The 22,389-nt window shown below is 43.5% G+C and overlaps 1 protein-coding gene across 2 annotated transcripts in view; it reads left to right on the top strand.

Annotated features, from left to right (window-relative positions):
• Nucleotides 1-21,297: 21,297 nt before the first annotated feature.
• Nucleotides 21,298-22,389, top strand: part of CGNL1 (cingulin like 1) — a 176,272-nt gene continuing 175,180 nt past the window's right edge. For both annotated transcript variants that reach the window (XM_055435541.2, XM_088839648.1), the window contains exon 1: nt 21,298-21,405. The gene's annotated coding sequence lies outside the window, so the exon portion shown is untranslated. The remainder of the gene's footprint in view (nt 21,406-22,389) is intronic.

Consider the following 22,389-nt stretch of genomic DNA (forward strand, 5'->3'; position numbering starts at 1 on the left):
ACCTTGACGTACACCTTTTCCTATTTGGAACCAGTCTGTTGTTCCATGACCGGTTCTAACTGTTGCTTCCTGACCTGCATACAGGTTTCTCAAGAGGCAGGTCAGGTGGTCTGGGATTCCCATCTCTTTCAGAATGTTCCACAGTTTATTGTGATCCACACAGTCAAAGGCTTTGGCATAGTCAATGAAGCAGAAATAGATGTTTTTCTGAAACTCTCTTGCTTTCTCCATGATCCAGCGGATGTTGGCAGTTTGATCTCTGGTGCCTCTGCCTTTTCTAAAACCTGCTTGAACATCTGGGAGTTCACGGTTTACATACTGCTGAAGCCTGGCTTGGAGAATTTTGAGCATGACTTTACTAGCGTGTGAGATGAGTGCAATTGTGCGGTAGTTTGAGCATTCTTTGGCATTGCCTTTCTTTGGGATTGGAATGAAGACTGACCTTTTCCAGTCCTGTGGCCACTGCTGAGTTTTCCAAATCTGCTGGCATATTGAGTGCAGCACTTTCACAGCATCATCTTTCAAGACTTGAAATAGCTCAACTGGAATTCCATCACCTCCACTAGCTTTGTTCGTAGTGATGCTTTCTAAGGCCCACTTGACTTCACATTCCAAGATGTCTGGCTCTAGGTCGGTGATCACATTATCGTGACTATCTTGGTCGTGAAGATCTTTTTTGTACAGTTCTTCTGTGTATTCCTGCCACCTCTTCTTAATATCTTCTGCTTCTGTTAGGTCCATACCATTTCTGTCCTTTATCGAGCCCATCTTTGCATGAAAAGTTCCCTTGGAATCTCTAATTTTCTTGAAGAGGTCTCTTGTTTTTCCTATTCTGTTGTTTTCCTCTATTTCTTTGCATTGATCACTGAGGAAGGCTTTCTTATCTCTCCTTGCTATTCTTTGGAACTCTGCATTCAGATGCTTATATCTTTCCTTTTCTCCTTTGCTTTTCGCCTCTCTTCTTTTTACAGCTATTTGTAAGGCCTCCTCAGACAGCCATTTCGCTCTTTTGCATTTCTTTTCCATGGGGATGGTCTTGGTCCCTGTCTCCTGTACAATGTCACGAACCTCCGTCCAGAGTTCATCAGGCACTCTATCAATCAGATCTAGTCCCTTAAATCTATTTCTCACTTCCACTGCATAATCATAAGGGATTTGATTGAGGTCATATCTGAATGGTCTAGTGGTTTTCCCTACTTTCTTCAATTTAAGTCTGAACTTCGCAATAAGGAGTTCATGATCTGAGCCACAGTCAGCTCCTGGTCTTGTTTTCGCTAACTGTATACAGCTTCTCCATCTTTGGCTGCAAAGAATATAATCAATCTGATTTCGGTGTTGACCATCTGGTGATGTCCATGTGTATGTGTTAGTAATTCTGAAATTACCGTAGGTGTAGACTGTGTGTCCTAATTCACTAAGTTGTGTCCAACTCTTTTGTGACCCCATGGACTGTAGCCCACCGGGCTCCTTTGTCCAAGGGATTCTCCTGGCAAGAATACTGGAGCGGGTTGCCATTTCCTTCTCCAGAAGATCTTCCTGACCCAGGGATCTAATTCATGTCTCCTGCATTGGCAAGCAGATTCTTTACCACAAGGCCACCTAGGAAGCCTTGAACAGATAAGTCAATACATTATAAACAATGAGAGCCAGGTTTCTCACTGACAGAGAAGGAAATTACAAGTAAGAAAAGGGGGAGGCTAGAATGAACCCTGTGGTATTGGATTGAAATCTGGGTTATCAGTATGAATGTATTATATACATATGTGTGTCATATATATAATATACATTGTATGTATACAGACAGGTAGGTAGATCCAGGAATATGGATGTGTGTGAATGTGTGGGTTAAAATATAATATGTTCTGGTCTCTTAGAGGGCCTAGAAGCATAACACCAGTGAGATTAAGCTCACCTAGTGCTCAGATCTTCATTTCTAAATGCAGCCAGTTTTTTTGTAAGTGTGGTTGATTCCTGGTCTTGGGCAGGGAAAATATAAGAAGAGCCTAGAGCATCTTGCTTTCATGCTCAGTCACTCAGTTGTGTTGGACTCTTTTACGACCCATGGAGTAGCCCCACCAGGCTCCTCTGTTCATGGGATTTCCAGGCAAGAATACTGTAGTGGGTTGTTATTTCCTTCTCCAGCGGATCTTCCCAATCCAGGGATCAAACCCACATCTCTTGCGTCTCCTGCATTGGTAGCTGGAGTCTACCACTGTGCCACCTGTGACAGAAAGTAAGTAAATGCTCAAAAAAGATCAGGAACACATTAAAAGGGAGCAGAAGACAGCCTGAAGGAACTCCCAATGACCAAGGCGGAAACAGAGTAACAAAATAATGATAACATTAGAGTATAACACATAGAATAAAATAAATATGCATGAGTTCATACTTATAAGCAAATAAGCAAATAGATGAGAAATGACAACTCTTCTGTTGAGAGAGTTTCAATTCTTACAATAATTAATAATAAGAGAATAGCATAATACCCATAATTATTATTATTTAACTGTGAAGATAGCTGATTGCCAAAGAATTGATACTTTTGAACTGTGGTGCTGGAGAAGACTCTTGAGAGTCCCTTGGACTGCAAGGAGATCCAACCAGTCCATTCTAAAGGAGATCAGTCCTGGGTGTTCATTGGAAGGACTGATGCTAAAGCTGAAACTCCAATACTTTGGCCATCTCATGTGACGAGTTGACTCATTGGAAAAGACTCTGATGCTGGGAAGGATTGGGGGTGGGAGGAGAAGGGGACGACAGAGAATGAGACGGCTGGATGGCATCACCGACTTGATGGACATGAGTTTGAGTGAACTCCGGGAGTTGGTGTTGGACAGGGAGGCCTGGCGTGCTGTGATTCATGGGGTCGCAAAGAGTCGGACACGACTGAGCGACTGAACTGAACTGAATGAGGTGCATATAAAATCATTAGACAAACACAATAGTAAAAGTTTAGTGTAGGCATGATTCATAGAAATTAAAACTGGTGGGCAAAATTTGAAGGGAAACAACAGGTTATCTGCATAGCCTCAAAGTAGCTCCTTTAAGTTATTTATTAACTACAAAAAGAAAAATAGTAACTTTAGAGTGAAAAAGGCCAGCAGGCACCACCTTAACCAAATGGTCAGGGTTAATATCACCAGGAATGAGACATAGAAATGTCATAACCCCCTGACATGATGCATTGAGGGCCCATTTCCTTTGTACTATTGTTGGCAAAAACGGATAACTTCAGTCTAACCACCAGAAAACATCAGATAAACCCCAAATGGGGGACATTCTACACAATAACTGACTAGTATTATTCAAAAGTGTCAGGATTGTTAAGACAGGGAAAGATTGAGGATCCATCCAAGACTGGAAAAGACCAAGGAGACAAATGCAATGTGACATCCTGAAGGATCCTTAAGAGGAAAAAGGACAGTGGATAACTAGAGACACTTCATGAAAATGTAATAATGTCTGTAGATTATAGTGGTATTGTACCCATGTTAATTATCTGATTTTCATAGATGTACCATGGGTGAAGTGGGATGTTAACATTTGAGAGATTTGGGTGAGGAATTTTGGAAATTCTTCCCCCCCACCCCCAGCTTTATTGCTACAATTGACTTATTATGTATGTTTAAGGTGTACCCTATGATGATTTGATGCACTTATATATCACAAAATGATTACCACAATAGGGTGGGTAATCCATCACCTCACATAATTATGCCTTTTTTTGGGCTGGGACTTATCTACTGTCTTGCAACTTTCATGTATATAATACAGTATTGATAACTATTGTCTTCCCTGATAGCTCAGTTGGTAAAGAATCCACTTGCAATGCAGGAGACCCCAGTTCGATTCCTGGGTTGGGAAGATCTGCTGGAGAAGGGATAGGCTATCCACTCCAGTATTCTTGGGCTTCCCTTGAGGCTCAGCTGGTAAAGTTCTTCCTGCAGTGTGGGAGATCTGGGTTTGATCCCTGGGTTGGGAAGATCCCCTGGAGAAGGGAAAGGCTACCCACTCCAGTATTCTGGTCTGGAGGATTCCATGGACTGTATAGTCCATGGGGTCGCAAAGAGTTGAACATGACTGAGCAACTTAAAAAAAAAATTGATAATTATAGTCATTATGTTGTGCATCTTAGATCTCCAAAACTTATTTTCTAACTAGAAATTTATAGCCTTCAACTGACATCTCCCCCTTCCCCCAATGTCCAGCCCTTAGCAGCCACCATTCAGTTCAGTTCAGTTCAGTCGCTCAGTTGTGTCCGACTCTCCGCGACCCCATGAATCACAGCACGCCAGGCCTCCCTGTTCATCACCAGCTCCCGGAGTTCACTCAAACTCATGTCCACAGAGTCGGTGATGCCATCCAGCCATCTAATTCTTGGTCGTCCCCTTCTCCTCCCGCCCCCAACCCTTCCCAGCATCAGAGTCTTTTTCAGTGAGTCAACTCGTTGCATGAGATGGCCAAAGTATTGGAGTTTCAGCTTTAGTCCTTCCAATGAACACCCAGGATCGATCTCCCTTAGAATGGACTGGTTGGATCTCCTTGAGGTACAAGGGACTTTCAAGAGTCTTCTCCAACACCACAGTTCAAAAGCATCAATTCTTCGGCGATCAGCTTTCTTCACAGTCCAACTCTCACATCCATACATGACCACGGGAAAAACCATAGCCTTGACTAGACGGACCTTTGTTGGCAAAGTAATGTCTCTGCTTTTTAATATATTATCAAGGTTGGTCATAATTTTCCTTCCAAGGAGTAAGCGTCTTTTAATTTCATGGCTGCAATCAGCATCTGCAGTGATTTTGGAGCCCCCAAAAATAAAGTCTGACACTGTTTCCACTGTTTTTCCATCTATTTCCCATGAAGTGATGGGACCAGATGCCATGATCTTTGTTTTCTGAATGTTGCCACCATACTACCTTCTTTTTCTATGACTTTGGTTTGTTAAGATTATAGATATAAGTGAGATTGTATAGTATTTCTCTTTCTTTGTTTGACATTTCACTTCACATATTGCCCTCAGGGTCCACTCATATTATGGCAAAGGGCAAGATTTCCTTTGTTCTCATGACAGAACGATATTCCATCATGTGTGTATATACACAAACATATGTATATATACACACAAACACACAAACCATATCTTCTTTATCATTTCATCCATCAACAGACCTTTAAGTTGTTTTCCTATCTTGGCAATTGTGAATAATACTGCGATGAATGTGGGAGTTCAAATATTTCTTTGAGATCCTGATTTCATTTCCTTTAAATATATACCTAGAAGTGGAATTGCTGGCTCATATGGTAGTTCTACTTATAATTTTTTGAGGCTTCACTAATTTCCATTCCCATCAAGAGTGCACAAATATTTCCTTTTTCCTAAATCCTCTCCAAATCTTTTCTTTTTGAGCATAACCATTCTAACAGGCATGAGATGATATCTCATAGTTTGCTTTTAAAAAAAAATGCTTATTTATTTATCTGGCTGCATCGGACCTCAGGTGCAGCACATGGGATATGCACAGTGTCATGAGGGATCGTATGGACTCTAGTTGTGGTATGTGGCTTAGTTGCCCTGTGGCATGTGGGATCTAATTCACTAACCGGGGATCAAACCCACATCTCCTGAATTGTAAGGTGGATACTCAACCAGGGACGTTCTTCATACTTCAAAAAATTTTTTGTTTTTTATTGAAGTATAGTCGATTTACAACATTGTACCAATCTCTGCTGTACAACATAGTGACTTGATTATACACATATAGACATTCTTTTTTAGTGTATTCTTTTCCATTATGTTTTATTACAGAATATTGAATATAGTTCCCTCTGCTATCCAGTAGAACTTTGTTTATCCATCCTCTATATAATAGTTTGCATCTTCTATCCCCACCCTCCCACTCCATCCCTCCCCTACCCCCTCCCACTTGGCCACTGCAAGTCTGTTCTCTGTATCTGTGAGTCTGTTTCTGTTTTGTAGATAGGTTCGTTTCTGCCATATGTTAGATTCCACACATAAGTGACATCATATGGTATTTGTTTTTCTGACATACTTCACCTTAGTATGATAATCTTTAGTTGCATCCATGTTGCTGGAAATGGTATTATTTTGTTCTTTTTTATGGCTGAGCAGTATTCATTGTACATATGTGAGGGGTTTCCTGGTGGCTCAGATGGTAAAGAATCTGCCTGCAATGTCTGACTGACTTACTTCATTTAGTGTGATAATGTATAGTTGCATCCATGTTGCTGCAAATGGCATTATTTCATTCTTCTTTACAATTGAGCAGTATTACATTATATATATGTACCTCATCTTTTTAATCCATTAATTGACTTTAGATTGTTTCTGTGTTTTGACCATTGTGAATAGCGCTGCTATGAACACATGTGCGTGCATGCTAAGTCGCTTCAGTCATGTCCAACTCTTTGCGACCCTATGGACTATAGCCAGCCAGGCTCCTCTGTCCATGGTTTTCTCCAGGCAAGAATACTGGAGTGGGTTGCCATGCCCTCCTCTGGGGATCTTCTTGACCCAAGGATCGACATGCATCTCTTACATCTCCTGTGGGTTCTTTACCACTAACGCCTCCTGGGAAGCCTGCTGTGAACATAGGGGTATCATTTTGAGTTACAGTTTTGTCCGAGTAGGTGATCAAGAGTGGGACTGCTGGATCATATGGTAATTCTGTTTATAGTTTTCTGAGGAACTGCCACACTGTTTTCTGTATCTCACTGTAGCTTTGAATCGGATCTTTCTGAATATTAGTAATGTTGAGTAACTTTTTCTGTATCTGTTGGCCATTTTTATGTCTTCTTTGGGAACATGTCTGTTCAGGTCCCCTGCCCATTTTTAATTGAATTTTTTGTTTTTGTTATTGAGTTGTATGAGTTTTCAATATATCTTGGACCCCTTATCTGATATATGGCTTACAAACATTTTCTTTCATTCTGTAAGTTGCCTTTTCATTGTATTGATAGTTTCTTTTACTAGTTGGAAGTTTTTAGTTCAATACAGCTCACTTATTGATTTTTGCCTTTGTTACTTGTGATTTTGTTGTCATATCCCAAAAACATCATTGCTAAGACCCATGTTAAGGAGATTTTCACCTATATTCTGTTCTAGGACTCTCAGGTTTCAGGTCTTACTTTTAAGTATTTAATCCATTTTGACTTAATTTTTGTGAGTCATTCAGGGTAAGAGTTCAATTTCATTTTTCTGCCTGTGATTATCTAGTTTTCCTAACACTATTTATTGAAGATACTATCCTTTCCCTATTGAGTATTCTTGATTTTCTTGTCAAATATTAGATGTTGTATATTTGAAAGTTTACTTCTGGGCTCACAATTCTGTTGCATTGGTCTATGAGTTTGTTTTCATGCCACTGTTTTGGTTAATACAGTTTTCTAAAATAGTATGATATTGGGGAGTGTGGGGCCTCCAGCTTCTTTCAGAATGACTATTCAGTCTTTTGTGTTTCCACATTAACTGTAGGATTGATTTTTGTATTTCTGTAAAAAATGCCATTGATATTTTGATAGAGATTACACTGAATCCATGTATGCCTTTGGGAAGTACAGACATTTTCATTTTAACTCTTCTGATCCCTAAACCAGAGCTATTTTTCCATTTATGTGTGTCTTCATTAATTTCTTTCTTCAAACTCTTATAGTTCTTAGGAAAAAGATCTTTCACCTTCTTGGTGAAAGTTATTCCTAATCACATTATTCTTTTTTGTTGCTATTATAAATGTTTTTTCTGTATTTTCCAGGTATTTCATCATTAGTGTATAGAAACAGAACTGATTTCTGTACATTGATTTTGTATCCTGAAACTTTACTGAGTTCAATGATTAGTTCAATTCTTTTTTGGGTAGATTCTTTAGGATTTTCTATATATAAGTTCATGTCATCTATAAGCAGAGACAGTTCTACATCTTTCTTTCCAATATAAATGCTTTTTATTTCTTTTTCTTGCCTAATTGCTCTCACTAGGACTTTTAGTACTATGTTGAATAGGAATGGTGAGAGTGGTCACCCTTGTCATGTTCCTAATATTATAGGAAAAGCTTTCACTCTTCTACCATTGAGTATGATGTTAGCTGTGGGCTTTACACGTAGTTCAGCACATACCTGACCTTGTGTGCCAAGTCACTTCATTTGTGTCCAACTCTTTGTGACCCCATGGACTGTAGCCCACCAGGCTTCTCTGTCCATGGGATTCTCCAGGCAAGAATACTGGAGTGGGTTGCCATGCCCTTCTCCAGGGGATCTTCTGACGCAGGAATTGAACCCGCATCTCTTACATCTCCTGTATTGGCAGGTGGGTTCTTAACCATTAGCACTACCCTTAGCTCTCTCTGAGTTCTCAGTAGCAACTGTTATAGCTATGTTTCCATTCCATTTGGGGGTGTTGTCTTTCATTTATTTCCCTGTTTGTAGTAAAAGGGAATGTTTCAGTCTGTGCTCATTCACCCATCTTGACCTGGAAGGTCTAATTACTTTTATCATGGAAAAGAAGATACATTGTAATATAGACATTATGTATAAGACAGGCTAGTGCTATCCACATATGGTGTATCACAGAGATTAAGCTCATAGCCTCTGGAGTTGGTCTGACCTACTTTGGGATCCTAGCCCAGCCACTTGCTAGCTGTGCAGTCTTGAATAAATTGCCCTAAACTTCGCATTCCACTTTCCTTCTTGCACAAGGAGTATAACAATATTGTCTGGGTTATTGATAGGACTGAATGAAATAATGAATGTAAAGCCCTGGACAGTGCCTGACACAGAGAAGCTCTGCCCGCTGCACCTCCCAGGTCTTTACCTATTGAAACAGACAGCAGAATCAGGCAGAGAAGACGGAACTGGCATTTTTATTATTGGTGCAGTTGCTGGAGAAAGGAATATTAGGTAATAGATATCCTTCCAGAAAATTATGCCTCATGCCATCCATCCATCCCAACAAATTGTGTTATAATATCCAGGTCTATGTACAGATTGTATTATGTATCTTAATACTTCTTTGTTGAGTCCCTTCCAATAGTTCAACTGAATAGCAAACAATTTTAAAATATGTTGGTAACTTTTGGAGGGTTCATAAGATGAGTTTTGGGTTTGGGTGTTTTGAATGGTAGGGACCAGGTATAAGACTAGAGGAAAGCATGAGAAGGTGGGTCTTGAACGAGATGCTGCTGCTGCTAAGTCACTTCAGTCGTGTCTGACTCTGTGTGACCCCATAGATGGAAGCCCACCAGGCTCCCCCTTCCCTGGGATTCTCCAGGCAAGAACACTGGAGTGGGTTGCCATTTCCTTCTCCAATGTGTGAAAGTGAAAAGTGAAAGTGAAGTCGCTCAGTCGTGTCCGACCCTTAGCGACCCCATGGACTGCAGCCTACCAGGCTCCTCCATCCATGGGATTTTCTAGGTAAGAGTATTGGAGTGGCTTGCCATTGCCTTCTCTGGAACAAGATGCTAAATGTTATAAATGATTCTGTGATTCCTTTTCTTAGTATAATTAGCCTGTAATATCTTATAAAATAAGGTTCAAATTTCCTACATTTCTCAGGTGCTTTCACAAGCTCACAAGGTCTTGTGAATATGCAGCAATGTTCATATTGTACATTTCCATCAGCCAGATACGAATAACCAGAAAACTATTTTTTAATGTAAATATAATCTCTCTTCCTTTTTTCATATGTACGTATGTACACACTCACACACACACATAAAACCACAAACACAATGCTTTTGTGTTTTTTCCCTCTTGCAACCTGGACTCACGTGCTCTTTATTCTTTTTTTTTAAACTGTAATAAAATTCACAAAACAAAATTTACGTACACTATTTTTAAGTATATACAACATTTACACTGTTGTACTATCACCGCCATCCATCTGCAGAAAATTTTCACCAAAACACAATGTTTGAAAACTATCAATTTTATTAAGTACCTTTCCTTCAAATTGTAACAGCTGAAGAAAGAAATGTAGACTTTGGCAACATTGGCACTCAGTGCTACTGTATTTCAGAAGCAATAAAATATCCTTTTTCAAAAAATCTCTTCCCATTTTATCATTCCTTGCAAAGTCCATAGTAATGTTGCTTTATGAAAACAAAATTTAAAACAGGAAATAAATGCCTTGTCCCCTGCTGATATATAACAACCAAAGTTTTTAACAAGGTTAATTTATAGCCCTCCAGGCCGGTTAAAACTACAGCCTTCCTGTTGTGTTCTATCTTATGGACAGGTATGTAATTAAGATAGATGGTGTGTGATCCTAAGAGCTCCCTTACTGGAGAATGTTCTGGCCAAATTCAGTTTGTTACATTACACTGTTCTTTTTTATGTCCCTTAATGTCATACTTAGCAGTCTACAAAATATCAAGTGTAGGTCACTTCCTTCCTAAAATGTTTTCAACCTTTGTTGCATCCATTAAGGAAGTTATAATTCTAAGGTGTCTGAATTTTAGTGCTGAATGGAGAGATCTTTTTCTGATATTAAGTGTGAGTATGAAAGCGATGAAATGATTTGTGAGAGTCATCTTTCACGTCTATATTTTCTAAGAATTTTGTAATTCCAGGAAAATATCCAGGACATCTTGTTAGAGCGTGGTGTCCTAAATTCCATCCTTCTTCTTGGGGCTTAACAATGTTCTAAACTATTTTTATTTATTTATTTGGCTGCATCAGTTCTTAGTTGTGGCATGCGGGATCTAGTTCTCTGACCACGAATTGAACCCAGGCCCCCTTCATTGGGCTCTCAGAGTTTTAGCCACTGGCCCATGAGGGAAGTCCCTAGATTATTTTACAGTGGGAGTGGAGCACTCAGGATAAAGAGATGGGGAATGCACAAAATCTCTGGCATGAGTGGGTATCCCCCTATTGGGTGGTCACCAGGCAAAGGGCTGACTGTGAGGAATGGCAGCTTCACCCCCACCCAGAGGTTAGGGCAGCTGGCAAGTCCTGGGGGCAGGCTGGCGTGGAGGCTGCCTGGCTCCGAGGTGCGCCCTCAAGTCCCCAGTGGTGACCCTTACATCCATTTTTTTTTCTTATTTCTCATTGAATGGTTTCTGCACCCCGCTTCTGGTAAGTCTCCCCTCCTCCCCACCTTCCCCTCCACAAGCTAATCTAGAATATGTTTTCTAGTGTCCCAGAACAAATCCCATACATAAGCTCCATATTTCTGCACCTTTTGGTATACGCCCAGAGACTCCCAGTCCAAAGGCCTTTCAACGCCCCCACTCTGAGTTTCTTTTATCTTCTACCTTCCAGCCTGTCACATCCTACCCTGAAGACAGCAGGCAACAGGAGCTTAAAAAGGAGTTGTTGTTCAGTTGCTAAGTCGTGTCCAACTCTTTACAACACCATGGACTGCAGCACGCCAGACTTCCCTGTCTTTCACTATCCCCCAGAGTTTGCTCAAACTCATGTCCATTGAGTTGGTGATGCCATTCAACCATCTTATCCTCTGTCACCCCCTTCTCCTCCTGCCCTTGATCTTTCCCAGCATCCGGTCTTTTCCAATGAGTTGGCTCTTCGCATCAGGTGGCCAAAGTATTGGAGAGGGAGGGCTACAAAGAATAGAAGAGGGAGTGGGGTATGTGGGGCTAATATTTCAAATACATTGTCCCACTGATAGAAATAAAATATAATTCAGTTTTCTGCTTGGAAAATTGATGTGTAAAACAGTGGCCCATCTTCAGCCTCAAAGGATAGTCTCTCAGTTAAAAAAAAAAAAAAGCAATGGAGAATTTTCTATTGAGAAACTTAAGGTCCTGTGAGGAAAATATTATTAGAATGAGGATTACAATCCTGTCTGCACATTGGAATCACCTGGGAGATTTTTTTTTTTAATGCCACAAATAGAGCGTCTTGACCCGCCCCTGGAGACTTCAATTAAATTGGCCTGGAGTATGCTGCTGCTGCTGCTGCTAAGTCACTTCAGTCGTGTCCAACTCTGTGCGACCCCACAGATGGCAGCCCACCAGGCTCCCCCGTCCCTGGGATTCTCCAGGCAAGAACACTGGAGTGGGTTGCCATTTCCTTCTCCAGGCCTGGAGTATAGCTCCATGCAAAGTTCTTTAAAGTTTTTCCCAGGTACTCAGGGTAGGACAGAAACTCTCAGGATACAAACAGGGCCACCACAGTGTCTGAACATAACGATACTTTCAGGGCTCCACAAAAATGTTTACTTTCTTTTAAAGTTAGGAAAAAAAAGCAAACTTTAAGGTGGAAGAAAATGTGTTACTATATATTATCAAAATAATTTTCTTGACACCAATGCCTTCATAAAACAAAATTTTATACACATACTAGTTATATATAAAATCACGACTTTCTAGGTGGTGCAGTGGTAAAGAATCTGCCTGCTAATGCAGGAGACAAGGGTTTGATCCCTGGGTTGGGAAGATGCCTTGGAGAAAGAAATGGCAACCCACTCTAGTATTGTTGCCAGGAAAATTCCATGGACAGAGGAGCCTGGCAGGTCACAAAGAGTTGGACATGACTGAGCGACTGAGCACAGCACATATATAAAATTATGCATAAACAATATATAATATATATATAAAATGCCCAGGGCCCGTGAAAGTCAAAATGTAGCCATGTATTAACACGACCAGCATAAGGGTACCCCTCTGACTCTCCCTAGGTATAGCATTCAGTCGGCATTAAGGTAGCACACTGAAATACAGCAGTGATGTCTGCACTTTGTATTGGTAATAATGAGGCCTGTATTTCCCTTTGTCATGCCCTCTCCCTACAGATGATTCAGGGGGTCTCCATCCTATTTCCACCAGCTACTTGTAAATTTTCCTGTGTTGCCAGTGACAGTCTGAAAGTCATTCTTAAGTGTCTTCTCTTCCATCCAAACATCCACTACCTTTCTGATGTTTGATTCAAAGCTACTGACTGGGTCCCCAAGGTCAGAACCAATTGGAGGCCTCAGGGGAAAAGAAAAAAAAGAAACTTTGGCCCTGAGCCAGAGGCCTGGGCAGACTCTGGCCCCCACCCATGTAGGGCTCTCAACCTGGGTTATGTCAGCCTCTCATGCCCCAGTTCAGCTCCTGCCTGGCCCCTCCTATGGGCAGCTTCCTAAGACTGAGGGACACACACCTTGCTGCCCCCTTGCCCTGTTTCCATGTTTGAGAAAGTGATCCTCATCATGTTGGTGCAAACTCTGGAATTCTCATGGCAAGGGAAAAACCTATGGATGTCATCAGTCTCCGTGCCCTTGAATTTGATGGAAGGGGTTGGGGCACAGATCAGTGCTGGGCTCCACCGGCGCAGGGGGGCACTCAGAGGAGGCTGATACCCATGAGAGCCATGTGTGAAACTGATGCATAGAGAGAGAGAGACTTGGGGAAACAACCCATCTCAGAACTCTCTGTAGCCGTCCTGGGTGCTGAGGTCTGCCCTGACCCAGGCTTCCCACTGGGAGCTGGAGAGGAGGAAGCCAACTCTGGTCTGAAATGAGTTGAGGGTGGGATGAATCATCCCCTAGGGACTTCCTAGTCTGCAATCTGTGATTCTCCAGCAGAGCTCAAGTCCTGACAGATCCAGGAGCATGTAATGAAGAATTTGATCTTAGGCAAGTTTTGTGGCTTTTCTGAACTCCTTCATTGGTAAAATGGGGATAAGAAGATCTATCAGGTTGTTCTGACATTTAAATGTTAAATGTGAGATTGCTCAAGAATTCCGAGTTCCTGGTAATCACGGTCACCTTGATCATGGGTCTGTGGGTACCAATCTGTGGCCCTCAACCTGCTCCTTGAGTTGACCAACTCATGAGCCCTAAGATAACTCCTTACACTTAAGTTTTAGAAAAATAAATCATATCTACTTCTGCAAGATAAACTAAACTCTACTTTTCATTATTTCAAAGCCTAGCCACCAAATGGTCCCAGCTGGTTACTTTAGCTAAACACACCCAAGAAAAATGTGTTCTGGAAGAAGAAATTCCTTGTTACAAGGCATTGGCCATAGTAAATGAGCAAAAATGCAGCATTTAAAAATGTTTGATCTGGTATTTTAGGTCTTGTCTGTTGCCAAGTTGGTTTGAGAATGTGGTCTTCAAGATGGCTTAGGTCATCTCTGACCAAATAAATCGCCTCCCTCCCCCAAATGGTTAATTTGCTACAGATAAAGTGTGGCCCACAGAGTGAAAAAAGAAATTAAAAAAACATTTTTTAAAAGTTTTTTTTTAAACCTTGAAGTTTGAGCTATCCTGATTTTGGCCAAAACACAATGGAAAAGGGGAAATCATATCCTGAAGTTGTTTTAACATAGCCAGACACACTTTCAGGATTGTTGTTCAGTCACTAAGTTGTGTCCGACTTTTTGTGGTCCCATGGACTATAGCATGCCAGGCTTCTTGATACCCTGAAAGTAATATCTAATAAATGCATCTTCATTGAATTAGTATCAGCTCGTAGCTTGGGGATGACTGAGGAGACAGGGATTGTAAACTTGTCCTGTTTCTTAATTAGTCTTCCCTCTGCAGATGGACTGAGCTTTGCCGTTCCTACTTTTTTTTAAAATTTCTGCTTTATAGTGGAGTATAGTTGATTTGCAATGTTGTGATAATTTCAGGTGTACAGCAGAGTGATTCAGTTATACAATTATACATGTATCTATTCTTTTTCAAATCCTTTTCCCATTTAAGTTATTACAGAGTACTGAGCAGAACTCCCTGTGCTATACAGTAGGTCCAGGTTGGTTATGTTTTAAATATAGCAGTGTGTACATTGACATTCCTACTCTTCTTCTTCCAGACAGATAGGGCTTCTAGAAAGCCCTGCCCTGCTTGGGTACAGATAGGGCTTCTAGAAAGCCCTGCCCTGCTTGGGTCCAGCTGATCCACAAAGAGTATATAAAACACTTTGGTTATGCTGAATCCCTCTGTAGTTGCTATTTATGGTCTCTTGATTTTTTGGTTTTTATTTTGAACATGCTGTGCAGTTTGTGGAATTTTAGTTCCTTGACCAGGGATTGAACTACCTGGGCCCTTGGCAGTGAGAGTGTGGAGTCCTAACTACTGGACTGCCAGGGGATTCTCTTCACTTTAAAAAAATTTATTTTGCATGTTGGAACATCTCTGGGAAAAATCTGTGATCCTCTTAGAGCAAATGGGGAAGGGCAGCATGGAGTCAAACTCAAGCCTTGCTTGATTTTTCTTTTTTTTCTACTAAGAAGCTTCACTCCTGTATGATAGGGATATCCTACATTTAAAGTGAATAAATAAATAATAAAGGAATGCTTTATTTATTTCCCAGTCTCCCACTGAGTAAGAATATGTTAATGGCACCCTCATTACCTTACTCCATACTGTACACAAACACATTTGTTTTTCCAAAGTCTACTTAGAACCTTTAAAATAGTAATTAGGCTGTATCTTTTCGCTGTGGGGTACATGAATATCACCTCCCTTTATGAACTTTGGGATCCAGGTCATAGGGAGATTAGGTTACTAGTCCAAGGCCAAAAGCCAGTTTTTATTAGAATTCATTCAGATGGGCTGGGTCATTCCTTTGTCTGTTCACAAGACATGAGCTCAGAACTTGTTCTCTGTAACATTTCTTTTTTAAAAAAATGTATTTATTTATTTGTCTGCTCTGGGTCTTAGTTGCAGGGTGCAAGATCTTTTAGTTGTGGTATGTGAACTCTTACTAATAGCTGCAGCATGTGAGATCTAGTTCCCTGACCAGGAATTGAACCCAGGCCCCCTGGATTGGGAGTGCAGAGTCTTGGCCCCTGGACCACCGGGGAGGTCCTTCAGTGGCATTTCTTGATAGCCATGCAGGTGTGCACTGGCCAGCATATGTTCATTCATTCATTCAACCTTTACTGAACAGCTGTCTGTGCTGGCGGCTAGATCCCCAGGATCTCACCTGCTCCCTGCAGTTAAGGAGCTCCCTGTGTGGGGGGGCTGAACTACAAACAAGTAGGTGCTGTGATAGGGGCTTCCCAGGTGGCGCGGTGGTAAAGAATGCACCTGCCAATAGAGGAGACGCAAAGGACAGTGATAAAACCAAAAAGGAAGAACAGAGGAGGAAAGACGAGTTAAACCTTTAAGGATTCGAGCAAGAGGGAAGGATATTCTCAATGAAGGAGACTAAAGAGCAGCGTCAGAGTGTAGGGGTTGAGTGGGCAGGGCGTGGCCCCCATGTTGAGTTTTCTGGGTGAGCATGTGGGGCTTTCCATGTCTTGCCTGGAGTTAGTGTTTTCTATAGACAGAAAGAAGACCTGCCCAAGGACTCAAGAACTTCAAACAGAAATTGAATGGGTCTGGTGTATGAAGTCCCTTCCCCTAGCACGTGTATGCGTGAACATTTTGAGAAGTGAATAAAGACAGATTCTTAACTTTATGTGGGAAGCACAAATAATCTGAAAATGAGACTGGATATCCTCTCTCTCCTCTGCCCTGGCTCAGAGCCAGGCTTTGTGGGAAAGCGTGGTTGGGTCTCACTGGGTGTCAGAGAGCTATTGTGGTGCCAGCCCCAGAGGGACTTGCTGGAAGTCTGATCTCTGGGGTTCTGGGAAAAACTGTTCAAGGGCAGGAGGTTTCTTGCTGGAGTCACTCCACTGTGAGATGGGCAGGATGGATGGAGTGGGGAGATAGCTTTGGGAGAAGCCACGGCTACTGTGTGCTGTAGGAGGCCAGTGCTGGAGGAATGCTGTGCAAGCCAGGTGGTGGACAGGGTGAAGTTGCTGGGGCATTTCCACCCAAACTCAGTGTCACTTTATGCTGATGACTTCTCACTTCAAGTGAGCCTTGTGGCCCAGGGAGCCCTCTCAGGATGGGAGCTGGGGTGACTGGTGAGTATAGTCCTCAGGGGCAGTCCTGGCTTGAGACTTGAAAAAATAACTTCACCCCCCCTGCCCTTCAGATAGTTCATTCAGGGGGGCATTGAGCACGCTTCTCAAGGGGCCCATTGCAAGCAGCACCTGTCTCATCAGCACACCCTAACAGTGGCTTCCTCCTCCTCCTCTATTTCACTCTTCCTGCTACTTCATTTCTGCTTCCAGGGATCTCCAGTCCCATCTCAGGCTCTACTCTCAGGCCAACCCAAACCAAGGCAGCTCCTTCTAAAGGCTTGGACCAAGAGGGCTCTTGTCAAGTGCCCTCCCTCACCCCATCTTTCTTCCCAGCATAGTTTCTCCACTTCAACCAAACACACCACTCTGCTTTGACTGTTTCTTCCTGCTTCCTATCTTCTGTGAATGCCCTTCCACTCTCTCTGTCATCCACATTCACTGCATTCTCCCAGTGTGACCCCCAGGAAAATCCGTGATGCTGCTTCCCTTCTATGGCCGTTCCTGTGTTCTGCTTCTTTCCTTGTATGTCATTGACACCCCACAGCACTTCTCTTTTGCATCACGGTTCCCATGTACACAAAATCTGGGGAAAAAAGAGGTGATTTTTCTCTATTCTTCCTCCTGAATATTCTCCTTTGGCAAGTTGCTGCAGTGGGCCAAAAAGTCTCTTTCTACAGGCTCAATAACAACATCCAAGGGAGCAATAAAAATAAAGGGAGGATGCCTTTCAAAATTTCAGAAGCTTAGCTGGGGCGGGTGGGAGTTCATTTTCAGCCAAAGTTGAAATGGCTTGAACTGCAGCTTGACAGTAGAAGCCTCAAAAGCAATTCCTCTAATAAACTGATTTCTGCTCTGCATCTCTTTTTGCCCCCAATAGCTCCCCTTATTTTTGCTACCAGGAAAAACCTGCCTGAAGTCAGGGTCAGTTGCTGATTAAAACTTTTTAAACTATTAACTAATATGTATTGTCTACTAAGTACAGCTCCTTACACAGGGGTCTATGGGAGAAGTGGGTTAGTGATATTCTCTTTCATGAGCTTAGTTTTTGTGTGTGTTAGTCACTCAGTTGTGTCCGACTCTCTGCAACCCCCTGGACTGTAGCCTGCCAGGCTCCTCTGTCCATTGGATTCTCCAGGCAAGAATACTGGAGTAGGTTGCCATTCCCTTCTCCTGAGGATCTTCCTGACCCAGATCCATCAAAAGCTTCCCTGCTTCTTCCTGACAGCTCTCAGGGATCCTTCTCCTCCCTTGGTTGGTGCCTCCTGCTTCCTGAGCCCCAAGTGAGGGCATTTCACTTTCTTCTGGCACCTGATCTGGCCCTTATTCTCCTTTGCCTTCTACTTCCAGCCCCTCCTCCTGCTGCCTGTGGGGGCATTTACACTGAAAAGTGCCATCATTACCTCACAGTCCATGGAAACTTCAGCCTCTCTCATTAAAAACTCATGCCTATTTAGGGTGCTCCAAGCCACCAGCCTGGAAACCTCAGCTTTGTGTTTGCCCTTTCCACTCTCCCACTGCACACACTTGCTCCCCAAGTTCTCAGGGTCTTCTCTGGAAATTTTTTCTTTCCTATCCCTCCCTGCTGCAACTGCCCCCATCACTTGTCTGGTTCCTGGGCTGCAGGTGTCTGCCATCCCAAGTTCCCAGGGTCATCTAAGTACCCTCTGTTGGATGCAAGTTCCAATCCAAACATTTTGAGATGTCCAAGTACTGTGTGGGTAACTTGAGACCCCTCACTTTGGTATTGGGTGCCTTTTCCGCCATCTGGCCCCATCACCCTACCTAGTATTCATCCAGTGACCCCCAGCAGGCAGCCTCCATTTGGGAAAAGCTGGACCACACTCTGAACAGTGTTCACACACCCCATCCACACAAGTGTCTTCCTAGACTCACCCGCACCTGGATCCATGATTTCTAGCATAGCACAACTCCCCACTTTCTCCAAAAAGACTCTTTTGACCATGGCTGCTTCCTTTGGATAAGTAGACTCCAAATCTCCCCACCACCCCATCAATATTACTTTAAATATTTATTTATTTATTGAGGAATAATTGACCTATGGCACTTCATTAGTTTCTGGTATACAATATAATGATTCGATATTTGTATATATTGCAATATTGTCACCAAAATAAGTCTAGTTAACATCTAGTTACAAAAGTTTTTTTCCCTTGTGATGAAAACTTTTAGGATCTAATCTCTAAGCAGCTTTCAGCTATGCTGTTTTTGTTCAGTTGCTCATTCACGTCTGACTCTTTGTGACCCCATGGACTGCATGCAGCACGTCAGTCTTTCCTGTCCTTCATCATCTCCCGGAACTTGCTCAAACTCATGTCCATCGAGTCGGTGATGCCATCCAACCATCTGGTCCTCTGTCATCCCTTTCTCCTCTGGCCTTCAGTCTTTCCCAGCATCAGGGTCTTTTCCAATGAGTTTGCTCTTTGCATCAGGTGGCCAAAGTATTGGAGCTTCAGCATCAGTCCTTCCGATGAATATTCAGGGTTGATTTCCTTTAGGATGGACTGGTTTGATCTTGCAGTCCAAGAGACTCTCAAGAGCCTTCTCCAACACCACATTTCAAAAACATCAGTTCTTTGGTGCTCAAATATGTAATCCAGTATTGTTAACTATAGTCATCATGCTCTACATTACATCCCATGACTTATTTTATGACTGAAAGTTTGTACTTTTTATTCCTTTTACGCCCTTCATCCTTTTCAACCACTCCTCAGTTCTGCCACCCAGTAACCACCAATTGGTTCTCTGTATATATGAGCTTGCTTTTTAGTTTGTTTTTTAGATTCACATATTAGAGAAACCATACAGTGTTTGTTTTTCTCTGTCTTAATTTCATTTAGCATAATGCCCTCATGGAGAAGGAAATGGCAACCCACTCCAGTGTTCTTGCCTGGAGAATCCCAGGGAAGGGGGAGCCTGGTGGGCTTCCGTCTATGGGGTCACACAGAGTCGGACACGACTGAAGTGACTTAGCAGCAGTAGCAGTAGCAGCAGCATAATGCCCTCAAAGTCCATTTATGTCACTGCAAATGTCAGGATTTCCTTCTCTTTTTACAGTTGAATGATACTCCATTGTATGTTTAAACCACATTTTCTTTAGCCATTCATCCATCAAGGACATTCAGGTTCCTTCCACAGCTTGGATACTGTAAATAATTCTGCAGTGACATTGGGGGTACATAAATCTTTCAAGTTAGTGTTTTCATTTTCTTTGAATAAATACCCAGAAGTGGGATTGTTGGATTTTATGGTAGTTCAATTTTTAACTTAGGGGGAATCTCCATACTGTTTTTCATAGTGGTGGCACCAACGTACATCCCCATATCCTTACCTATACTTGTTACCTCTTAACCTTTTCACACCTATTCTGAACAGGTGTGAGGTGATAACTCATTGTGGTTTTGATTTGCATTTTCCTGATGGTTGGTGATGTTGAGTACCTTTTCACCTACCTGTTGACCATCTGTACATCTTCTACGGAAAAATGTCTATTCAGATTCTCTGCCCATTTTAAAATCAGATTGTATTTTTTCTAGAGTTGTATGGATTATTTATATATTTTATGTTGATTCCTTATCAGATATGATTTGCAAGTATTTCTTGCATTCACTATTACTTTTAAAGTTTTTTTTTATTACTTTAAATTATTGAATTTTAAAGTCTCTATTTCATTCCATGTGTCAGCATACATTACTTATTACACACAGGTGATGTGCTATTCCATTATCACAACATGGTGGAGTGGGTATCCTCCTCCTACTTCACAGATGAGAAAACTTTTTTGCTCAAACTCCCACAGCTGGTTAGCGTTATTCTGCAGTTTCCCATGGAACGGGCCTCAACAATGCACCAGAAATCTGACTGTTAATCCCAGTTCTACTGCCATCAGCTGTGTGGCCTTGGGCATCTCACTTCCCGGCCTCTCTAACAGGGACGGACATTTATTCTTGGCGACCTCTCCATCAGTATTTCTAGACTTAATAGGTGCTCAGTAAATACTTGTAGCTTTGGTTGTGGTAGGAGAAAAGTTATACACTAAAGTTTCTGTCTAGGTCGGCGAAAAAAAGCTGCCTGGAAGGGTAGGGAGAAAAGGGGCCGTGGGCAAGGGACAGAGGGGAATCGGGGGTGCGAAACAGGCAAGACTCCCAGGAATTTGGAAGTGCCGAGGCTCCAGGCGAAAAGCACGGGGGAAGGCGGAAGGGAGGTGGGGGGACATTCCGATCTGGGGAAGGGTGAGGAGAAAGCGTTGCTGGAGAGGAGTGTGAGGCCCGACGGGGTGGGGTGGGGAAGAGGTGCCGGCGGAGGGGCGGGCGCGTCCCATGCCGAGCCGAGGAGGGGCGGTGTCGGGGTGCGGGGAGACGTATCCCGAGGACCCGGGCGGATCAAGGGGAACCGCGCCAGGCGGCTGCAGAGGGCGGGCCGGGCCGGGCCGGAATCGGGCCAGGGGGCGCCGGCCCCTCCTCCCCGGGGGCGGGGCCCGGGCTCGCCCGGCCTCTAGGCGGCGCCGCGGACTCCGCACTCGAGCCGGGCTCTGCTGGAGGCGGCGGGAGCGGGACCGGGTAGGCAGCGGTAAGTGAGCCGAGAGCGGGTGCGGGGATCAGGGGCCGAGGTGTCGCCGTGGGCGGCGGAACCCTGAGGGGCTCGGGTCCGCCGTCGGAGCCCCGCGCCGCGCAGTTTGTGCAGCGTCTCCCCTGGGGCTGGAAGGTGCGCTTCAGGCTCCCGCGCGCGCGCCTGGCTGGGAGGCGTGCAGCACAGACGGTCGGGTTCCTGGGGGACCCGCGTTGGGGCCCCGGGCGAGGGAGAGTCTCTGGAACCGCCATGCAGCGAAGGGCGCCTGGCAGCCTTAGCACCCCCTGCCTCGACCCTCGGTCTTGAGTGACAGCTGCGAATGAGCTAGGGTTCCTTCCGGACCCAAACGAGCACCTCTGTCCCTGTCCGACCCTGTTTTCCCTTTATTTCGGGGCGTGCTGGTCCCAACCATCCCTGGAAAAGAAAGGGCGGGTGGGCGTCTTCTCCTTGGAGTTCCCGGTCTAGGCAGGTCGTCCTGAAAGCCCCCGCCTGGCGTATAGCACACATCCTAGCTTTCCAAGGGACTTTTCCAAGTTGCATCACTGTTTGGCCTCTTCACAGGTGCTTGGCTGTCATGCTGGAGTTAAGTTACACAGGATTTTTAAAACTTTGTATGTTTACTCGGTGTATACCCCTTCACCCCAAGGCTGCTGTACCTTTCCAACGCTGCTCGCAACGCACTGTTCAAAACACATTGGGAATTCTTTGAGGTATTGGTTCTCAAAGTTGGCTGCACATCTGGAGAGTTGAAAAATTGCGGTGCCTCCCTCCCAGCTCTAGAGATCCAGAGCTGGGGTGCAGCCTGAACAATGGCGTTTAAAGCGCCAGGTGATTCTAATGTGCTTTGGGGGCGTGCTTTTTGCACTACTAGAGGAGCTCTTCTCAGCTGCTCTTGATTCCGTCTTCTGTAAACCACCCCTCTACCTGAAGAGCCTGTGGGCTGGTGCTTTCCGACTTTAAACTGCAGATGGTGCCTTTTTCTGG

Source organism: Moschus berezovskii, chromosome 9 (genome assembly GCF_049115385.1).
Source record: "Moschus berezovskii isolate FMDL1 chromosome 9, NW_MosBer_1.0, whole genome shotgun sequence".
NCBI classification, from domain to species: domain Eukaryota; kingdom Metazoa; phylum Chordata; class Mammalia; order Artiodactyla; family Moschidae; genus Moschus; species Moschus berezovskii.